This window comes from Dysidea avara, chromosome 4 (genome assembly GCF_963678975.1).
Source record: "Dysidea avara chromosome 4, odDysAvar1.4, whole genome shotgun sequence".
NCBI lineage: Eukaryota > Metazoa > Porifera > Demospongiae > Dictyoceratida > Dysideidae > Dysidea > Dysidea avara.
In genome coordinates, this window is record NC_089275.1 from 12,190,784 (window position 1) to 12,212,938 (window position 22,155).

General features: G+C 39.1%; 2 long non-coding RNA genes across 15 annotated transcripts in view; both read right to left on the reverse strand.

Annotated features, from left to right (window-relative positions):
* Positions 1-712: 712 nt before the first annotated feature.
* LOC136253186 (uncharacterized) overlaps positions 713-22,155 on the reverse strand; it is a 51,788-nt gene continuing 30,345 nt past the window's right edge. Inside the window, exons 2-11 of one of the 6 annotated variants that reach the window (XR_010699996.1) lie at positions 3,883-4,685; positions 2,023-2,066; positions 1,795-1,972; positions 1,689-1,745; positions 1,471-1,579; positions 1,281-1,420; positions 1,150-1,230; positions 1,011-1,098; positions 889-957; positions 713-837 (exon numbers count right to left, since the gene is read on the reverse strand). This is a non-coding gene — a long non-coding RNA (uncharacterized lncRNA). Of the gene's footprint in view, positions 838-888; positions 958-1,010; positions 1,099-1,149; positions 1,231-1,280; positions 1,421-1,470; positions 1,634-1,684; positions 1,746-1,794; positions 1,973-2,016; positions 2,067-3,882; positions 4,686-22,155 lie in introns of all 6 variants that reach the window. The other 5 variants (XR_010699993.1, XR_010699995.1, XR_010699997.1 and 2 more) reach the window with 5 other exon arrangements.
* LOC136253958 (uncharacterized) lies at positions 5,620-10,606 on the reverse strand. Of its 9 annotated transcripts, none has more exons than XR_010700197.1 (7): positions 9,857-10,606; positions 9,703-9,805; positions 9,447-9,548; positions 8,120-9,386; positions 7,036-7,173; positions 5,835-5,902; positions 5,620-5,776 (listed from the first exon to the last, which is right to left on the reverse strand). It is a non-coding gene; the product is annotated as an uncharacterized lncRNA (long non-coding RNA). The 9 variants fall into 9 exon arrangements; XR_010700196.1 differs by having other exon boundaries at positions 9,435-9,548; XR_010700191.1 differs by having other exon boundaries at positions 8,120-9,548.

A 22,155-nucleotide genomic window follows, 5' to 3' on the forward strand; every position in this document is an offset into this window, starting at 1 on the left:
TGTCTTGCAAGCTAATTGTGTAGTACATTGTCCTGTCAAGAGTCAGTTTTTATCACCAGATCACCAAAACAGCTGTATCCTACTTGCAAGTGGTGTGATGTGTTTTACTTGTTAGTGTGCATTCTATTAGGTTAATTTTTATTGCTTAATGGACCAGACTTCACAGAAGATTGTAAGTGATGATTATTATGAATCCACAGTCTACATACACACACAATTTAAGGGGGAAACAACTGAGAGGTAGTGAAATGTCATGTAATGTTATATTGGTGCGACTATTTGAGATGTATGCTTATAATTATATAACCAGTGTACAGGTGTATGCATAATTAGGTAATATTACAGATCTTAGTATAATAGTGAAGGCCAGTTGACCACCTGTTGACTCATACGCATAAATAACCTGACTAGCTCATAGCAGTTTGAACTTCTCCACTGTGAAAAAAGCTCAGAATAATAAGGTCTATAACAGTCTTATTATGTTAGTATTGGAATGAAATAGTACAGCATATATTATTAGATTAGGACTTTACTATAACAAGCTTATTGAATACATTTAAGACGGTCATATATTAGAGATTAAATCACTAGTATAGTGTGGTGTATTATCAGACTATACTAAGCCTATTTCAACCATATATTGGCTACTATACTACTGTACTTTTTTACTTTCCTATAATCTGTGGCTACCTTAATTAAATAATTTCTATAATTATATTTGTAATGAATTTAATTCTGTAAATATGTTAAAATCACAATAGGTACAGCTAGTAAATCAATGTCTCCTTGGCCATGACAGTATCAAATCAATTTCATCCTTTATCAGTCTTTATCCAACTGCAGCAGGTAAGACAGTAAATACAATTCACAAGTTTCATTACAAATTACCTGTATTATCATCACTATGTAGAACTCTATGACAATCTGTTAGCCGTCTGGTAGAACTGTCCCACAGCTCTAATACAAAGATGGTAAATATAATGTTTATTCTGGACAATCGTTGGACTTACAGTTTGTAACAATAAGAATCTCATAAAACCGAGACCTTGTCTGGAAACCTAGCATTACCATGTAGAACGGCGGCTAGGTCCCACAACTCTATTAAAGATGGTAAATATAATGCGTATACTGAACAATCATTGTACTTACAGTTTGTAACAATCTTTTAAAACTGAGACCGACAATCCATGTACAACTAAGACAAGTCTGATAAGACCAGGTCTCACAACCCTAAAAGGAGGCAAACATAATTCATATTCTGGATTACTTGGTGTACTTACAGGTGTTATCAGTGAGTCTAACCAGACATAAAACAGCCACTTAGTATGTGACTTTGTTGGGCTAATGTGTACGTAAGCTCACAAGAAACATCTGATACACTGATAACCAAGTCCAAGAATCTTGTAATCACTAAGTACAACTGAAACAAGACTAAATATAATATAATTTGCATACTCTCAGTGAACTTACTTTTGTTAGCAATACGAGCATGGTCAGTGAAATAAGGACAAACAAGATGGAACAGGTTCTTGAAAGCACTCAACTCATTTACAGTGCCAGACAAGGTAGCAGCCGTCAGCTGTTGATAAAAAGTAGTGAAAAACATGAAGAAATGAGACCAGTTTCCACAAATCTAAATGAAGGTAAATATAAATTGTATACTGGACACTCTCAGTGTACTTACTTACAGATGTTAGCAATACAAAGAATCTCCTAGAACTGAGACCAAGTCTGTAATTCCTACCCTATTCAAAAGAAAATGAATAAAAACACAATCAGGTTTAATGCACTTACAGCTGTAAGTAATTAGAAGATGACGTCGAACAACTCCGTGAAAAAAGAACCAAAAAGTCCACACATGGTCGCTACCAGATTCTTTAACGGAAGCAGCTGCCATTGAAGGAAACTAACACTGCAGATGTTGTACACTGACAGCCTGTAGAACCAAGAGGTTCGACAAGAAACTGTACTTCTGAAGAGATAATATACAAAATCATAAGAGCAGACCATGCATACTTTTACCGTTGATGGCTGATGAACTGTGTCCACTCGTCATCCGCCATAAGCTGAGATAACAAGATATAAAACATGTAATATGTACACAGCAACACCAAAGTTGAATCATTTGCAGGCCATTGTCATACAATACACAATAAACAATTTAATAGGCAGGTTATATAGAGCCTATTATTTAGTTTCTACGTTATAAACATCTGACTGAAGTGACTTCTATATATAACAAGAGTGAAGAAGAAACCAAAGCTGAACCCTAGCCTACCCCTAACTAGCGATTTCCAACCTACCAATTTTTCACACATATTTTTGCTACTTAAATTATACACCTTCAACAAACGTTTCACAAGCTGCCGTTCCATTAAATGGTAGCCAATGCTTCGTACTTTGTATTGCACTTTACTGGATTAAAATCCATTCGGTATTTATTGAAATACAGCAAATCAAAGTTTGAGAAATAAAAATCCCCATAGGAAGCCCATACAAATAATTGCGTACGTAATTCTAATTGGAAGAATGTGGCACCTGTGATAGCCGAAGTTTCCGAGTGTTTCCGCGTGAATCTGCTGCTGATGAGGACGAAGAAAGTGGTTCTGGGCAAACCGTATATGCTGATTTCGATTTTTCCATGTGTTTTTTGATTGGAGGACGATTGATGTTCGATTACGATGGAAATATGGCCCTTTTAAAGGTAAATCGCCATCTAACACTGCTCAGAATTCAGCATTACTATCACCCTGGGCTTCAAGGCATCCCCCTGCATCGATGCAAGTATAGTTTGAAGGTGAGCAGTTTGTTGTCTTGCGCGGAATTGCAAAATAAGGTTCAAGGTTGAGCATAATCTTTTCAAAAGTGGAGACTGGCATGTGATACCAACCTTACATGGCTTCACACGTACCTGTTGTTATATTCTGGTGTGTTTACTGCTGTTTTGATCCATTTTATAGCAGCTTCAGTGATTGTAATTTTGATCAGAAACTATTTATAATTTCTCTTTGTAGTACAGTGATGTCATTGTGTTATATAATAATCATCCTTAGTGCTTACAATGTGATAAATAAAGCTGAGCAGTGTCCAAACAAATCTATTTAAAAATAATGTTGCTCTTACATTGTGTTATCTGATTGTCATGTTTCCGAAGTACGTGTTAATTGCGACTTGTGATGCCAGTACTTGCCATTTATAAAATATTACCGATTTTTCTAGTTAGTTATCCTTGAAAATGCATTAAGTACCTGTGTATATATATTTAGTATTACATAATACACAGTTTTATTTATGCATCACTTGCTTTATTCATGTAATATTCTGAGTGGTCAGTCTACAAAGAAGTGGTCACTTTTGAGAGGTTTTACTTACTTCATATGCTGTTCTTCATAAAATAGATATGTGGTGAAAATTTCATGTCGTTATTAGTTTCCTATCTAGATTTATGACACTTTGTATATTGTGTTTGGTGCCATGCAATATACATAAAAAGCATTGAAATGCTGTACACAAAAATCATCACACTGTCAACTTCTTTTCCTTATATCTTTTGATAGGAACCATTGATTGAGGTGGGGTTTGCACTAAAATGACCCTGACAAAATGCAAAATATTTTTCATACCAATGAATGTATGGAATGTTAATTATTTAATTTAGTTGGAAATCTCTACCCTAACGCTAAGGAACTACTTTTCGCATCCCCTAAAGTTGAATGCTCGGGGCAACCTACTAGACGCGTGCCCTAAAGTTGAATGCTCGGGGCAACCTACTAGTGCCGGCACAATAGCCGTTAGTGTTTGCAAACCGGTACCGGCTAAATATACACTTCGTTTATACGGTTAAACCTATCGTACAAGCTATCATTTTAGTCTAATACTTACTCATCTAGAGCTGTTTTTGATGGCTGCCATTGAAGGAATTATCCACTTGGCCGCGCCACTTCACCACTACTGTGACAGGCCAGCAGGGATGTACAGTTGTGGTCCATAACTATCATCGTGGCTCATTGGGCGATGGCGCCGATCGCGCACACTCTCCGCGAGATACACCGTCCGAGCACACCATCATATCACTCACATTTACAACCTATGATACAACAATAGCGACAAAGATGGCGACTCAATTGCATCTAATACGCATGCGCACACCACTGACCCCTTCAATTTTAGACAAGCATTACTACGAAGTTTTGCAGGTGTGCTAACTGTGCAAGAAAATCTAGATTTGTATGACTCTTAGATTGAATAATTAATTTTTCTGGTATTATATGCTTTGCCATATGAAAATGTGTGTGTATGAAATTATCACAACAAACTGAAGCTAGTTAGCTAGATATAGTGATTAACAGAAGTGTAGCTACTTATTGTAAAATCATCATGACTTTGTTTGGTACAGTAAAAAAAATCTTAAGTCACATGGGATGGTGATAATGAGATGGTGAAGCTATAAAAATAAGACAATAATGAGATCTGATGGTGAAGCTAAAAAGTTATCACATTTAGTTAAGTAAACAAAGCCATACAAAGAATGTGTATTAAACTAAAGTATAATCTGTTTCCCATAATATAAGATGGGGTTTATACTAAAGTATAAGATAGTTAGTATAATGCAAGACTATACTGAGATTATTTGTATAGTTTAACCCATTAGATATACCATCTTATATTCCTCTTTTTTCACAGTGCTCTTTTTACAGAATCCTAACCATTTACACAATACTGCATACATCATCAGTTGCATAATTGGCAGGAATCATTAATTTTGGTGATTTCATTACATGATAATATCAAGAGTACATAATAATAGAAGAGGGAGGAGAGTGTCTAACTGTCAATTTAATCCATACAAACACACTGAGCTCAAACCCTCCTACTTCAATCTATAAAACTTCTAGTAATAAATCAATACCTTTAAGTGAACAGAAGACTGTTGATATTTCCTAATTGAAACAGTAGAAGTGCTACAACCTCCTTCATAGAGCAAGCCATTTGTCACCACTTTGCACTTGCTTATTTACCATTGATCAGTTTGGTGACCATCTCCTTGGTTGTTCACATGGCCCAGTGCATATCCATTGTCATGATGCTCTAGTTACTGTATTACATCATGCTCTACTCCAAGACCACCCTGGTGTTCTCTGGGAGCAAGGTATCGCCTCTTCTGACCATTCTCATCCTGGGGATATTTATCACCCAGATTTCTCTCTAGGTCATCCAGCTTACTTTGGTCTCTCTGTCAGATTTACCATTCAGCTTTTGCTTTCCTCCGCTGCTTCTAAGGCTGGGGGGCTGCTTTTGCTGGTTAGGATTCACTATTTAGAAACTGTGAGCAATCTTTTATTCCCAATTTGTGAGTCATTTGGTGTTTGGTCACCTTTTGCCTTATCCACTCTATTCACTATATCACTGTTAAAATGACTTGTTTTGAAAGTTAGCTAGGAAACAATTGCTGCAATGCATATCTGTTACTCTTTGGAAATATAGCGCCAGAATGATTCTAAGGCACTATGCTTTGTGTCCAGAGGATGGCATAGACTTTGGTTAAGTATTTTAGTTACTGCCTGTAAGTAGCAAAGTTACTTTTAGTTGCTTGTAAGCAGTTTAGTTCTTGTACATAGGTTGATTTTATTTGTAACATGTATCAAAACAATACAAGTATTATAGCATTAGAGTGTGCAAATTTTACATACATGATGAAAATGTAATAAATGATAGTACAAGTGTTGTAAAATGAGACATTGTTCTTTATACAGTAATTGAGTACGCTAGTCTCTTCCTATAGAATATACATACAATCACAATATACCAAAGTCAGTGTAATTGTATCGGCTTACAATAATAATTCATCGATAACTTCTGTAAGCTTCAAGTATCACGATCGGTTTGTTACTGACATGCACAACTGTAAGGTAATGGAAATAATTTAAATAACAGCACAATTGATATGGATTGGTGATCACTAACAAAAATCGCTTAGCAACCGTTGCCATGACCGTTACTAAGAAAATATTTCCAGGTCACAATAATTTTCAGGGTTGAAACTGGGTCAGCTCATATTTTGTCGGGGCGAACCAGGTATGACCCACTTATATGGATTAATTGGCTTGACACTGTGAAAGTGTACGTATGTGTTGACTTGCCAGCCATGCCCACTTATTGGAATTGTGCTTTATCGTCTGTAGTAGGCATACGTGGAACCACATCTATTTATCAGTAAGGTGTGTTGGTATGCACAAGGCCATGTCCGTTGCTGCCTGTATGCTTACGTGGAGCCACACTCACTAATCCATTGATAAAATGTATTTATGCGTCATACTCCAATCCACCCTTGCTGCAGTCCAGTTTCATACTTAACCATGCCTACTTATAGGGAATGCATGGGAATGTCTGTAGATATACCTGGAGCCACACTCATTTTCAGAAAGGTCTGTTGAAGTCTGCAGGCATGCACTAAGCCACACCTACCTGTGTTTTATCATCTGTACACTTACGTGACCACTAACCAATCGTGAACTAACTTACCTACCCTAGCTAGTGGAGCACCCAAACTATTGCTCTCGACGTACACCTTGGTTTAAAACCGGATAAGATCTGGGTCAGTTCAGATCAGTGGGTCGTCTAGGTCAGCAGTAGTGACCCAGTTTCAACCCTGATACAGCTGTATGTATATACACACTCACTATAATACAACCTAAATAGGTAGCTAAACGGATTATCAAAATAATTATACAATGCTGTCTAAAAACCACTCTTACAAACTCTCCAAATTAAGGACACAATAGAAAAATAGGCCAGTCTTTCCTCTACAGTTTTATCTCAAAATTCTGGGTATTAAAGTGTCCACAATAGAAACATTACACTGTAGCTATGTAACAAAAGGAGGCATATAAATTACTAGTTGGTTAGCCAATCCATATCATTGATATGATGTACACCTACTGCAAACAGACATTCAAAATGTCATGTTCACTTTATCACTTAGTCGCTCACAAATTATTGTGACACAATACGCCTTACAAAATCTGGGGGACTCACCGCTACTGTTGTTTCTTTGAGCAAGAATTTCACTCCCATTGCTCTAGCCACTCACAGCACCCAGCTGAACCAGGTATAAATTGTACCAGAACATAGCTGGGGGAAAAAGCAGTCATTCACTGGCTGATGCTGTCTTACCTAAATAGATAAAATAAAGTAGTATTAAAAATTACTTCACAGAAATGTATTTACAAGTGTCTAAACATTAACAGAGATAGAAAATTCAGCGGACACAATAGGAAAAAGTTTAGTTCACAAAGCACGTATGTAAGACCAGATCATGTCATGCATGAATGGCTTTTAACACATTTTATAATCCAGTCAGTGGTGAAAAATATGACAAATGACATATATAACTCAATGTAAATGTGTGTAGGGTTCTATCCACACTACACATGCATAGGAGCCAAGTGTTTGAACAGAACAAAACATTGGATGTCAACTATGTACACTGAATCGATCAACATTTTTAGTTCTAATACACACACACAGACACAGACACAGACACAGACACACACACTCAGACACACACACACACACACACACACACACACACGCACACACACACACACACTCACATACACACACACATACTGCAATTCTTTACAGAAGTACATATGTGTGTTTACAAAATAGTTTTGTTCAACTACAATTCAATACTATAGATTGTATGTATATACTATAGCATTATAAAATGACTGCTTGCAGCATATTTTACAATGTCTGTAATGGTAATTGTGCTGTCTACTCCCTTTTACAGTGCTAAGCAGTTGCTACAGACACTGTCAGACAAGCAATCTAGTGTATGTGTTTACACATATAAACACAGCAAACACTGTATAGAGGAAAACTTTAGCAGGGAAAAATTTTGGCAATTTGCTACAGCGTTTAACCCGCAAATTACTCGTAGCACCTCAGATTAGCATCTTTATAGCTAACATATCGAGCTTAAATTCGTCAAACTTTATTTCGCTAAATGTAATATAGTTTGCTATTTGCCTGAGTTTATCCCTGCCAAAGTTTTCCTCTCTACAGTATGACTCATACAACACATCACATGCATGTAACTATTGACATAACTCACATAAGAATTTTGGTGCTTGACGCAATCATAGATCCATCATGTCCAACGCATGGTAGCAGTTGTCAAATCATTGCATAATACAAAATGGATAAAACTAAATTAGACGGAGTTCAAACTTACATAGCTAGCACCTCTGACACACCTACTCAAAATAGGGACAAAACTCCTGACTTTTTATTAACCGGGTGGCTATGTTAGGAAAGTAGCTTTTTAATATTGAAACATACACATTAGGAATTATACCATTGGCCAACAGTTATGCACACTGACATACGTTAAATAGCTATATCTAATAACAGAAACACTGATTTGCACAGTCATACTTACGGGGGCCGCAAGGCGCAAACATTGATATGTGCACAACGATTCGCTTGAAACACTGCTTTGCTCCTTGGGGTGCTTAAGGGCTTCTGGTACTCGCTAAGTACCGTCGCATAGCTGCATCTGTTATTACATTTTTAAGATAGTACACACCCATACAATTATCCAAACACACACTGAAGCCACAATCATAATCTTAAGCCAGTACTCCTTGCATTGTCACAGTAAGTACACACCGTAGTGTCGTCTGGTTTTAATATCACACACGCATGTACACACACACACACACACACACACACACACACACACACACACACACACACACACACACACACACACACACACACACACACACACACACACACACTACCATACATATTACATTCGTACATATACAATGTATATATACAATTAGAGAAAAATTATGGCAAACTCCAACTACACCACATGAAACACTGTTAGGTATCATAAAGACAAATAACACTTATAAAAAAGTATTACGGTCAGACCAACCTGCGTACATAAACTTCAATCTAGTCAATATGTCTACAGGAATGTTGTAGACTCAGAATTCAAAATACCTAGAAATTTTGATCCATCTAATGACCTCAAACAAATGTTTAACCACATGTTGAACTAATTGAACATTGACACCTCCTCTATCGTACATCCATACCAGTGTGTCCCAGGGCCCTTACAGGTCTTCTCACATTGCTTTCCTATCTGTTACACAAAGTTTAACACATGGAAAAACGTTTGGTTATGTAATCGAATGCCATGGTGACCAACCTCTTCTGGATGCTTCCTCAGTTGACACCATACAGCCCCCCACTTTAAGGTGACAATGTGAGAACAGTTTCTTGCACAACAACAACAACAACTGGGTATTAATGCTGGAGAAACATTGCCTCACTATTACCAGGCTGGTGCTTTTGGCATGTGCAAGCTGTATTAATTACGTAGTCACAGGGACATGCACTATCCATGTGCATACTCAATGAGTCACTGTAGGCAATCTTCCTGTGGTGGTACCAGCACTGCTTATCTCAGAGGTGAAGATGTTGGCATTCAAAGTCCCACCTGACTCTCATACATTACCACTTAAGACCTACGATACACTTGCTAAATGGATGGATGTGCACTACAGACATTATTACGTACACAAAACGGACAACACTTCAGGTTGCAGATGCCCAGGCTACTACTATATTTGAACCCAGAATACAACCATGGTGTGTGCACTGACACATGAAATAACTTACTTCCAATCAACTGTCTGATGACCAGGAAAGCAGCCCTTGACATAGACCAATGGGAACAAACGTCTGAAAGTAGAGGTAGCCCCACAATATTAAAAAGAGTAACCTGAATATCTATGGATGAGGGCCACACGTGATAATCAGCCCTACAACTAACCTCTGTGCAATTTCAACCCACACCATGGTCATAGAAATACGCTCTGCTTCAAAGTAGAGAGAGTAACGCCCCTGAGTGCCCTCAAAGATCACCTCGACGAAACCCGAGAGGAAGAAACCTAGACTCACCTGGTCTAGTAAAACCTCGTAACCTACCATGTGAGTAACATAGACCGTACGTAGGCAGGGGGGGTTCTGATGGTTCGGACGAACCCCCCTTTCAGAAGCAGAATTTTTTTAAAATTAAAAATCACACCAAATCTTACAGCCCTGGAGCTCTCCGGTAGCTACTTTCCAACTGGTGCTCCTCTGTAGTACTCTTGAGGGTCACATCACATTAATGCTGAACCCTGCATCACGTGATCAATTGCGCGGGCGAAATGGCGAAGGACTGTTCAGTGGTTGGTTGAGACATATTACAAGCTTAAGGCAGCAGCTGCTAAACTTGAGTGGTCGTGTTATACATGTGTCAGGTTAGCACGAACTGTGAATTGTTGATGTATATTTACCTGATGTTTGTTTATTTATTACATGTTGTGGTCACGTGATGTCCGGAATATATTGGAATACAAGCCCAAGTCTGAAGTTATTGACCATCAACAGGAGGACCGGCCGAGAATAATGTTTATAGCTGGAAAGAAGTATTGCCAACTAAGGGACTTGAGTGTGGAGGGCTTACGTGGGCTAGGAAATTGAAGTTAGCTGTAAGTATGCTGTCTGGAAGTGAACGAGATTAGTTCGTTTTACAATTTCTATAAGCTGCATAAACAGCAGTGTGTAGGTTTTAGCTAGTTAGATGCACAAGCACCTTTTAATGTTACTGCCTAAGGGCACATTTTGTGTATGCATCATTTCCGTTCAAACGTGGTCTAGGGGAAGCACCCAGGCCTTCCCCTTAAGACATTCCGGCCACTTTAAATCCGAACCCCCTTCAAAATAATCCTGGCTACGCCCCTGGGGGTGTCACTCAGGCTCTTGCTGTAGGTAGATTTGCGACCGCGGTCAAACTCTAAGTCAACGGTCAAGGCCACTAAATAGCTCTTACAGTGGGTCAAGACGATACGGAAGGTTCGAAAACTATACGTAGTTATTATCAAGTTTACGGGATTATACGTAACTCACAAGAAGTAAGAATCTCTAAGGAGATGTTTTAAAGCTCCAACAGGTATTTCGCCGTAATTATAATGATTTTTCTCCCAGTTGCTGGTATCACGCACTAAGAAAGTATTATACTAGGTTACAAGCGCAAGTGCGTATAGGAAAATAGAGAAATAAGTGTAGGTCCAAAGTTTAATATCATGTGAATCACAGGATAGTTATACAGCAAATATACAACGCAACACAACACTACTAACTACGTGTTACATGAAAGTCTGTATGCACAGTCACGTGTGCGCATGGGTGTTAGTGTTACATCACTACAACGCGTTACTTATGTAATGCGTTACTCCCAACACTGAAGATTGGTCTCTACTACTACTTTTAGAACTTCTTCAGAAACACCACAACACCCACTGCAGTACCATAGATCACAACATTCACACCCACCTGAGTTGAGCTATTGCAGTGGCTACAACTAAGCATCTCTGTAACTGGAACTACCTGTTCGGTGAGTTGTAAGAGGGTGGCCCCAGAGCATCAGAAGATTCACATTTATCCCTAGTGTTGTTTAGAGCCTTTGTTTTTATATTTAGGTATTCTGTCACAACAATTCTAATAATGCTCACCAACAAAAAATTCACTAAGAATGAAATCCAAAAACTGGTGGAGCAGCAAAACTTTGTTCTCTGAACTGAATATCAAATATAATCAAGCAGAATGTCGAAGAGACAGCAAATTATCAAAACACTTTTTTAAACAAAACAATCCATAGCCAAATTCTATATCTATACCTAACAATTATCTGACTAGCCAGGCAATATCATTAACACCACTTCATACTCCCAACAACAACAGCATTTTACCAAAAAAAAAGTTTTTTTTCTAGAACAGAACAAGTGTAGAACTCATTATCCACAATATTTCATTGATTTAATTACCTTGGCTTGTTGCACCAGATGCTATATTACAGCAATTTGCATGAACAATTATTTGAATTAGATGCATGCGTGTATTCACACAGTAGTGAATTGTAGACTTTGTGCCACACTGAAATGACACCTGGCTGTGACAAGAAGTGATTCCTGTCCTTAACCATTGCCATCAGATACCACTAAAACACTTGCAGCTAAACTTATAAATTCCACAAGCATATTCGCCATTCCAGGGGTGGATCCAGACTTTTAAAAAGGGGGGTTCCACTTTGGAATTACAACTTCAGTCTAGCTGTAAGTTGAAGACAAAAAAAAAGAAAAGGTCATCACCAGCTAACAAACAGTTACCCCTCACCATAGAAGCCCTCACCAACTATATTTCCTTATTTATATCTAGATACATAACTTGCAATTGCTACACTGCTCCTCGAAAGACTACTGTGACTGCTCTATTAGAGTATCTCGATTTGACTGCTCTATTAGAGTATCTCGATTTGACTGCTCTATTAGAGTATCTCGAGTAAGAGAGGCTCTTTCAAAAGGGGGTTCCATGGAACCCTTTGAACCCCCCTGGATCCGCCCCTGCATTCGACTGGCACATTGTTTGCAAGGTTCACACAAACCGCTGTACAGAAACCGCTGTGCAGTGGTACACAAACCGCTGTACAGAAACCGCTGTACAGTGGTTTGCGTGAAGCTGTGAACCTTGCAAAAAATTATTCAAATTAGATGCATGCATATGTTCATACAGTGTTCATACAGGTAGACTTTGTCGGTTAGGCCACTACAATGAGATAACTTGTTTCTCATCAACTTCCCATAGAGTAACACATGCGGGCGGGCGGGTTATCTCATTATTGCACAGGCCATAGCATATTTGTACAAAACCAGTATAACAATCCTTTATTTTAAGTTATTGGCAGGGTACACACCAAGCACTGGTGCACACTGGGGGTAAAACTCCGAGTACACATAAACTTCACCTTCAGTAACAAAGCTTTCAAGTTCTTCACAAGAGTTCCACCAGTCTGGGGGTCATGTACCATACCCCGGTACAGCAGCAGCAGCAGCAGCAGCAGCAGCAGCAGCAGCAGCAGCAGCAGCAGCAGCAGCAGCAGCAGCAGCAGCAGCAGCAGCAGCAGCAGCAGCAGCAGCAGCAGCAGCAGCAGCAGCAGCAGCAGCAGCAGCAGCAGCAGCAGCAGCAGCAGCAGCAGCAGCAGCAGCAGCAGCAGCAGCAGCAGCAGCAGCAGCAGCAGCAGCAGCAGCAGCAGCAGCAGCAGCAGCAGCAGCAGCAGCAGCAGCAGCAGCAGCAGCAGCAGCAGCAGCAGCAGCAGCAGCAGCAACACTGAGCAGCAGCAGCAGCAAACAGCAGCGGTGTTAGCACGTGTAGACTGGTCAGTCTTATTAGGGGGAGGGGCTTTTCTACGTGATAAACCCACTACCACAACACTCAAAAAGCCATGCTGCAGTCTCGTGCAATAATGAGTGCGCATGGGCAAAAGAAAATTTTGGTGCGGGAGATTGATGAGAAACAAGTTATCTCATTGTGGTGGCCTTATGAGAAGAAATGATTCCTGCCCTTAACCATTGCCATCAAGTACCACTAAAGCACTTGCAGCTACATTTAACATACAAAACTGTTAAATTCTGCTAGCGCATGCGCCATTCAACTAGCACAATTTTTTGCAAGGTTCACACAAACCGCTGTAGACTACACCAGTTTTCTTTGTTCTTGCAACAGTGAGCGATTCCACGTATGCATATGTCTTAGTGAGTGTACAGGACAAATATGGCGATTGATACAACTACCAACCCTGCCAACCAAGGAAATGGCTGCTGAATCGTCATTGTGACAGCAGCTAGCAGCCTTTTCATTATTCGCACCATTACCATGGGTTGTTGTGCCAGATACCATATTATTTGCCCTGTACATGCGTTAACACTCACACATGCGTGGAAATGCTACAGGAAACACTGTTGCAAGAACAAAGAAAACCATGCAGTGCCCTGTACACATATGCATGCGTGGAAACGCTTCAGAACACTGTTGAAGTAAACTCCCTGTAAAAGTGCTCACCCCCCCCCCCCCCCCCCCTCCCCCCTCAAAATCACCACCCTTTGTTGGTATTCAACATCTATTAGCTAACAATTCACACATTTTGTAGATCCAGGTTCACAAAAATCGCCCCCCCCCCTCCCCCCCCCCCCCCCCCCACACACACACAAAAGTGGTATGGGAGCACTATTCTCATGCCTAGTCTCACATGGCCAGACCGTGTTTTTCTTTTTGTCATCAGGTAGGGAGAAAAAAGGGTCTGGAACAGTTCAAATCCCACAATTGTCTTGAACATCACGAGGCTACGTCACAAGTATGCAACCCATGCACTTAAACTCCGTTGTAATAAGACTACCACAGCACAATAATAAACAAAGAATTACAATCGATTCAGTCTATCATAGTCTCAAAGGCAGCTTTAGATATTAATTGGTTTATAAATAATTATGTGACCAGGCCTTCAAAAATAGGGCATGTGGGCACAAACTACATCCTGTCACACAATGAGTCATATCTCAGTCCTGGAATAGAATATCTGCATTCTATAGCTTGCATTATAATGCCAATTAAATATGTAATAAGTGTTAAAAATTTCATAGCCATATCTTAATGGTATCAAAAGTTATAGGTCATGAAAGCTTGAAAAATTAGGCAAATTTTATGCATCTGCATGCCAAGTGGCTACTATTTGAAAATGCATCACGTTTCTTTGGTTAACAGCACCCAATTATCCGGGGAGCGCCAAGACGAGTGTGGGATTCGAACTGTTCCAGACCCTTTTTTCTCCCTACCTGATAACAAAGAGAAAAAATGGTCTGGCCATGCGAGACTATTCTCATGCCCATACTGCTTTTTTTCTTTTTGTGTGGGGGTGGAGAAAAACTGAGTTGAAATTTTTCTCTAGAACAGCACAAGCGTAGAATTTACTACCACAATTGTTAATTGATTTTAATCATTTTCTTTTAACATTTTAACATTTCAAATCACTACAATCATACTGTAGTAAGGTATATTATCTATGCTACAATGTATAATTATTTTTTCCCTAAGCATACCAGTAGGGCTGACTACTCAGTATTAAATATATAACAACATGCAGCATGCATAACCTCACTACACATTTCACATGAAATTGCATAAAGCATTACACTGGTTTTCTTTGTTCTTTCAACAGTGTTCCTGAAGCGTTTCCACGCATGCGTAAGTGTTAACGAGCACACAACGGTTTGCGTGAATTTTAATTGAAACAATCTATTCGAATTAGACATATGCACGTATTATACAGTAGAGTAGTGAATTGTAGACTTTGTGCCACTGAGAGTGACACTGGAATGACACTTGGCTGTGAGAAGAAGTGATTCCTGTCCTTAACCATTGCCATCAGGCATCACTAAAGCACTTGCGGCTACTTTTGACATTCAAAACTGATAAATTTCGCTAGCTGAGACACCGATTGCTGTGCAGGTTGCTGAGGCCCATATTTAAGTTCACTTGTATTTGCTCAGCTATTATGTAGCTACTGTTTAAAAAACAAATAAAAATAAATTCCCCTAGCGCATATGAAGAAGTTTGCGGACATTTGCTATACTTTTGTCCATGGCAAAAATGCCAGCTGGAACAGGCATGTCCAATACATTTTGATAGAAAAACCATTACAAATTAAAATAATTATCGTGTACCGCCTACCTCGAGTCTGTTTAGCAACTTTCCGAATTTGATACATGTGGAGAAGCTCTCTGCGAGTACAATGATACCAAAAGAAGTCCAATTCACGGAAATTTAGGCGCATCAAAATGGCCTAAACCGATTGGGTGTAGCAAATTTCCCCATTCATTGGCGTTTCGGGGCATGTAATAAAAGGCATAATAACCCGCGACACGTGATAGATACTACGGATTCCGAACCAAATTTGGAAAGAGCAGTGAGTAGCGATTAAGATCTATACCAGAAGGAAATTTAAGCGCATAATTTTAAGGTTGAAAATCACTTACTTTTTCTATGGCAAATTGAATGGAGGATATTTGGAAGGGAACGCTACGAGGTATTTCGATGTCTTGACAGCCATTAACCTTCACTACTTTAGTGTCACAATGAAACAAAAGCACTGTGAATTAGTTTTGCAAGTTAGTTTGCGAAAATTACAGTGTTCTGTGCCGGATAAAGCCAAATTATGTCCGTTCCATGTAAAAACTTCTTCATATGCATGCGTCATTTGACTGGCACATTTTCTTTGCAAGGTTCACGCAACCGCTGTACAAAGCCAGAGGTTTTGATACACGACTACGTCGCACATGTCAGCCAAAACTTAAGCAGCATATTTGAATTTCCCGAAGAGTAAATTTCATTGGCTATATCTGTTGCACATGCGTAATACAATCATGCCAATAGAGAATACAGGAAATTGCATTGTCTTTGCAACTACCGGCCATGCGCGATTTGAGCATGCGCGTGTTTTGAATAATAAAACGCGCGCAATACCGTAGCTAGCCGGGTAATTTACTCAGTAACGATCTTAACTAGTTAGCTAGCGATGACCTCGGTGACGACTTACGAACTACACCGAACAAAAGCTTACAGTCACGATTTACGGTGGAGGGTAGTGTGGCAAGTTGAAGGTTTACAATATACGCATAATAGAGTGGCAAAAAATTTGGGAATTGACAAGTCAACAGTTAGCAGAATAGCAGGTTTATTTCGAACCACCGGCTCTGTGTCTAGTAAGCAATACCCAAAGGAGAAGGCATTTAGAAAGCTAACTGCTCCAGCTCAGTTGGCAGTGTTAAACTTTGTTGTGGAGAATCCTGGGACTCAACTTAAAGAAGTACAGAAGATGCTTTCACAACAGCTACTGTTGAGTATTGATGTCTCTACAATCTGCAGGTTTTTACTCCAAAGCAATTTCGCTTACCAAAAGCTGAGTTTAGTAGCAACACAAAGGTCCACATTTCTCTGACAAAAGTTCATGTTAGATGTGTCAGAGTACAAACAAGAAATGCTTGTGTTTATTGATGAGACCGTAACTGACAGCCGAAAAGCATTGAGAACCCATGGTTACAGCCTGCGTGGAGTTCCAGCAAAGTACCACAAGCCATTAGTAAGAGGATCACGTGTGTCTGCAATAGCTGCAATGTCAACAGAAGGTATTCTTGATGTCAAGATTAGCCAAGGGACTAACAATGGTGATACCTTTACAATTTTGTTGAAACAATCTTGCTGCCACACTTACAACCATTTGATGGCATCAGTACTAGTAGCCATAGCATAGTGGTCATGGAGAACTGCTCTATTCATCACACGCAAAATATAGTTTCGTTGATTGAAGAAGTAGGTGTATTTGTTCATTTTCTGCCACCTTATTCACCAGATCTAAATCCAATTGAGGAAGCATTCTCTAAAGCTAAATACAACATCAAATACTTAGAGAGAATTATGGATACAAGTGATTTAGAAACTATCATGCTTTGCGCATTTGCAATGATTTCAAAACAAGATTGTCAGGGTTATATTTCTCATTGTAACATTTATACATAACCACTGTAACACACATAGGTTTGCACTCAGTAATAAACAACAAAATCAATATACCCAGCATTTACACTTGAAAATACAAGACCTGTGAATAACTAGCTACGTAGGTAATCAACGAAGATTTTTTAAAGTAGAAAGAATGTTTTGTTTTTGTTCAGAGTATTCATTTTCGCTGAGTATGTTATCATCAAATAGCTGCTGAAGATATCTCAGCTGCTCAAAATTTTTCATTCTTAAGTCTATAGCTTTTGATGGTGAAATTGAATGTGTACCTGTACTCGACGCTTTCTCAGTAGTAGTTACAGAATTACTACCTTTTAAAGCATTAGCAAATGCTACTGCAGCTCCACTAACAGCATCTGAAAGGCTGCTTTGCTGACGACACTTTTTTGATGCATTTCCCTGGAAAGCTGGTACATTAGGTGGAGTTTCATAGTCGTGATGTAGGTTAGATGCTATCATCCTTGCCCACAAACGTAATTTGGGTACATCAAATACATCAGCATGCTTTTCTTTCAACTCTTTAAAAGCAGCATCCACTTTCTCTTGACGCCTTGATGTACTCGCAGCTACATCTTCTCTCTTACGTTTACCATGCTCAGATGATGCCTTTTGTCCCACAGCTGGGGAAGAACTGTCACACCACAAAGTGATTTCACCTTTAGGATATCTTGAATATATAGCATTCAAATCCTCACCATTAACAATAGAAATCTTTGAGTGTTGCTGGCCTTCAAAATAGCCGACATTAAAGACCACTGTGTTAGGTACACAATCCTGAAACTCTTCAATTAATTTTACACGCAATGCAAGCATCGATTCAAATCTGGAATTAAAACGTAACTGCCGCATCACAGCTAGAGATGGACCGATACCACTTTTTACCGATATTTCCGATACGAGTATTTGTACTGAAATTATTTGCCGATACCGATACCGATACTGATACTATACATTGAAGCCTAGACAAGTTTATTATTGAAATTTCATTGTTGAGATACATAGCTAGCTATTAAAATATCACAGTAATTGATTGATCTCAGTTCAATCAAGTTTTAAAATATTTATTGTATAACAGCTAAACATGATAAACATCATTGTGGATTACTAATTTCTTGATTTGAGGTAGTTTTCTTGTAAGCTTATTGATAAGGCAATTAATTGCGTGGGCGGCCGATAATTGTACAATGTTTGTTACAGCTTTTCAACCGAACTTTCTACAGGGCAATTTGTCTGTAGCTGAATTTTCTACAGGGTGATTTCTTTGCAGCTGAACTCTCTACAAGGTAATTTGTTGTAGTTGAATTCTCTACAAGGTGGTTTCTTTGTAACTGAACTCTCTACAAGGTAATTTATTCTAGCTGATCTCTCTACAGGCTGATTTGTTTGTAGCTGAATTCTTTACAGGTGATTTGTTTGTAGCTGAACTCTCTACAAGGTAATTTCTTCTAACTGATCTTTCTACAGGGCAATTTGTCTGTAGCTGAATTTTCTACAGGGTGATTTCTTTGTAGCTGAGCTCTCTACAAGGTAATTTGTTGTAGTTGAATTCTCTACAAGGTGGTTTCTTTGTAACTGAACTCTCTACATGGTGGTTTCTTTGTAGCTGAACTCTCTACAAGGTAATTTCTTCTAGCTGATCTCTCTACAGGCTGATTTGTTTGTAGCTGAATTCTTTACAAGTGATTTGTTTGCAGCTGAGCTCTTTACAGAATGGTTTCTTTGTAGCTGAACTCTCTACAAGGTAACTTCTTCTAGCTGAACTCTCTACATGGTGGTTTGTTTGTAGCTGAACTCTCTACAAGGTGACTTCTTCTAGTTGATCTTTCTACAGGGTGATTTGTTTGTAGCTGAGTTCTTTACAGAATAGTTTCTTTGTAGCTGAACTCTCTACAAGGTAACTTCTTCTAACTGATCTTTCTACAGGGCAATTTGTTTGTGGCTGAATTTTCTACAGGGTGATTTCTTTGCAGCTGAACTCTCTACATGGTGGTTTCTTTGTAGCTGAGCTCTCTACAAGGTAATTTCTTCTAGCTGATCTCTCTACAGGGTGATTTGTTTGTAGCTGAAGTCTCTACAAGGTAGTTTCTTTGTAACTGAACTCTCTACAACGTAACTTCTTCTAGCTGATCTTTCTACAGGGTGATTTGTTTGTAGCTGAATTCTGTACAGGTGATTTGTTTGAAGCTGAGTTCTTTACAGAATAGTTTCTTTGTAGCTGAACTCTCTACAAGGTAACTTCTTCTAGCTGATGTCTCTACAAGGTCACTAGTTTATAGCTGAACTCTCTACATGGTGGTTTCTTTGTAACTGAACTCTCTACAAGGTGACTTCTTCTAGCTGAACTCTCTACATGGTGGTTTGTTTGTAGCTGAACTCTCTACAAGGTGACTTCTTCTAGCTGATCTCTCTACAGGGTAATTTGTTTGTAGCTGAATTCTGTATAGGTGATTTGTTTGCAGCTGAACTCTCTACAAGGTAACTTCTTCTAGCTGATGTCTCTACAGGGTCACTAGTTTGTAGCTGAATTCTCTACAAGGTGGTTTCTTTGTAACTGAACTCTCTACAAGGTAACTTCTTCTAGCTGATCTTTCTACAGGGTGATTTGTTTGTAGCTGAATTCTGTACAGGTGATTTGTTTGCAGCTGAGCTCTTTACAGAATGGTTTCTTTGTAGCTGAACTCTCTACAAGGTAACTTCTTCTAGCTGATATCTCTACAAGGTCACTAGTTTATAGCTGAACTCTATACATGGTGGTTTCTTTGTAACTGAACTCTCTACAAGGTGACTTCTTCTAGCTGATCTCTATACAGGGAGATTTGTTTGTAGCTGAACTCTCTACAGGTGATTTGTTTGCAGCTGAACTATCTACAAGATAACTTCTTCTAGCTGATCTTTCTACAGGGTGATTTGTTTGTAGCTGAATTCTGTATAATAATATTATAGGTGGTTTTTTTGCAGCTGAGCTTTTTACAGAATGGTTTCTTTGTAGCTGAACTCTCTACAAGGTAACTTCTTCAAGCTGATGTCTCTACAGGGTCACTAGTTTGTAGCTGAATTCTCTACATGATGGTTTCTTTTTTGCTGAACTCTCTACAAGGTAACTTCTTCTATTGATCTCTCTACAGGGAGATTTGTTTGTAGCTGATCTCTCTACGTGATGGTTTCTTTGTAGCTGAACTCTCTGCAAGGTAACTTCTTCTATTGATCTCTCTACAGGGAGATTTGTTTGTAGCTGAACTCTCTACATGGTGGTTTCTTTGTAGCTGAACTCTACAAGGTGATTTCTTCTAGATGAACTATCTCTTTCCATAGTTGCATGAACTCCCTACAAGGTAACTTCTTCTAGCTGATCTCTGTACAGGGTGAATTGTTTGTAGCTAATCTCTCTACAAGGTGACTTGCTTGTAGCTGATCTCGATAGTTTCTAGCTGATCTCTTGAATTCTCTTGAGGGTGACTGCTCTATTAGGATGACTGCTCTATTAGAGTATCTCGATCTCGCACTTGCTGCACTATTCGTGTTTTAACTCCGTGGCTTTAAGTCTGATTCTTCTACACCATTGAAGAGCCCTTCTAAGATGATTACTCCATTTGTACAGCGATTTTCAAAGCATTAGCCCAAGCGGTTTATCTGGTAGGCGTGGCAAGCAGTCGTTTTCTTATTAGCTAACCTCGATTGCGTAATTGTTACACACAGTTGATTTTTTCATTGTATCTTCCTGGTTTCTAGCTCGATTTCTTACAAACCACAAAAGGTTTGAGGTTTAATAGTTAACCTATTCACCCACTGATTTTCAGCTTCTTCCCATACGCGGTTTACCCTGTAGGCGTGACAACATATTGGTGTTATTTTTCGTGAATAATCGCTCATAACTCTTTGCCTGTTTATCGTATTCCAGCCAACGTTGGTACCGAGATGCGCCTTTATATCCCCCTTCTGTGTGCCAAATATCAAGGCAATCGGATATGGCGTTCGCGTTTTATAGCAGTTTTTGTAAGTGTGCGAAAAGAGGAAGAAAAATAAGAAAAAAAACGAAGAAACTAAGCCAATTTTTGAAGTCGCATATCTCGGGAACGCTTGAAGCGATTTTGCTCAAATTTGGAATATGGTTTGCTGAAGTTGGCGGGAGTATCCACAACAAAAATCGTCTTGTTTCATCAAGGCAGCACAGAGCTACGGAGGTGCGAAAATTGCATTTTCGTTCTTCCTGTGAATATACTCACAGGTGTTGCGCGCCGACTTCTTGGGCCGAACGACACACTACCGTGTGTCTTGATAGAAGTCATCAATAATGTAAGAAGTGCGTATAAGAATTGTCAGTTGGAGTAGATTAATTTGCAGTTTAGGCCACTGACTCCAAATAGTTCTCTGTTTTTGGTCCTCCACTCATGTATATAATATCTAATCCAAAACAGCTAAGCTGTAAAAAAGTGTGCAGCCCTCAGAAAGGCTATGGTGAAAAAAGATGTGAAATCCAAGGTGGCGGCCAAGAAATGGCTGTGATGGTAGGTTAATGGTAAAAATTTTAATAATGACAATTCAGGTAAATTTTGTGAAGTGGCACAAAAATTCACCTGAATTGTCGTTATTAAAATTTTTACCATTAACCTACCATCACAGCCATTTCTTGGCCGCCACCTTGGATTTCACATCTTTTTTCACCATAGCCTTTCTGAGGGC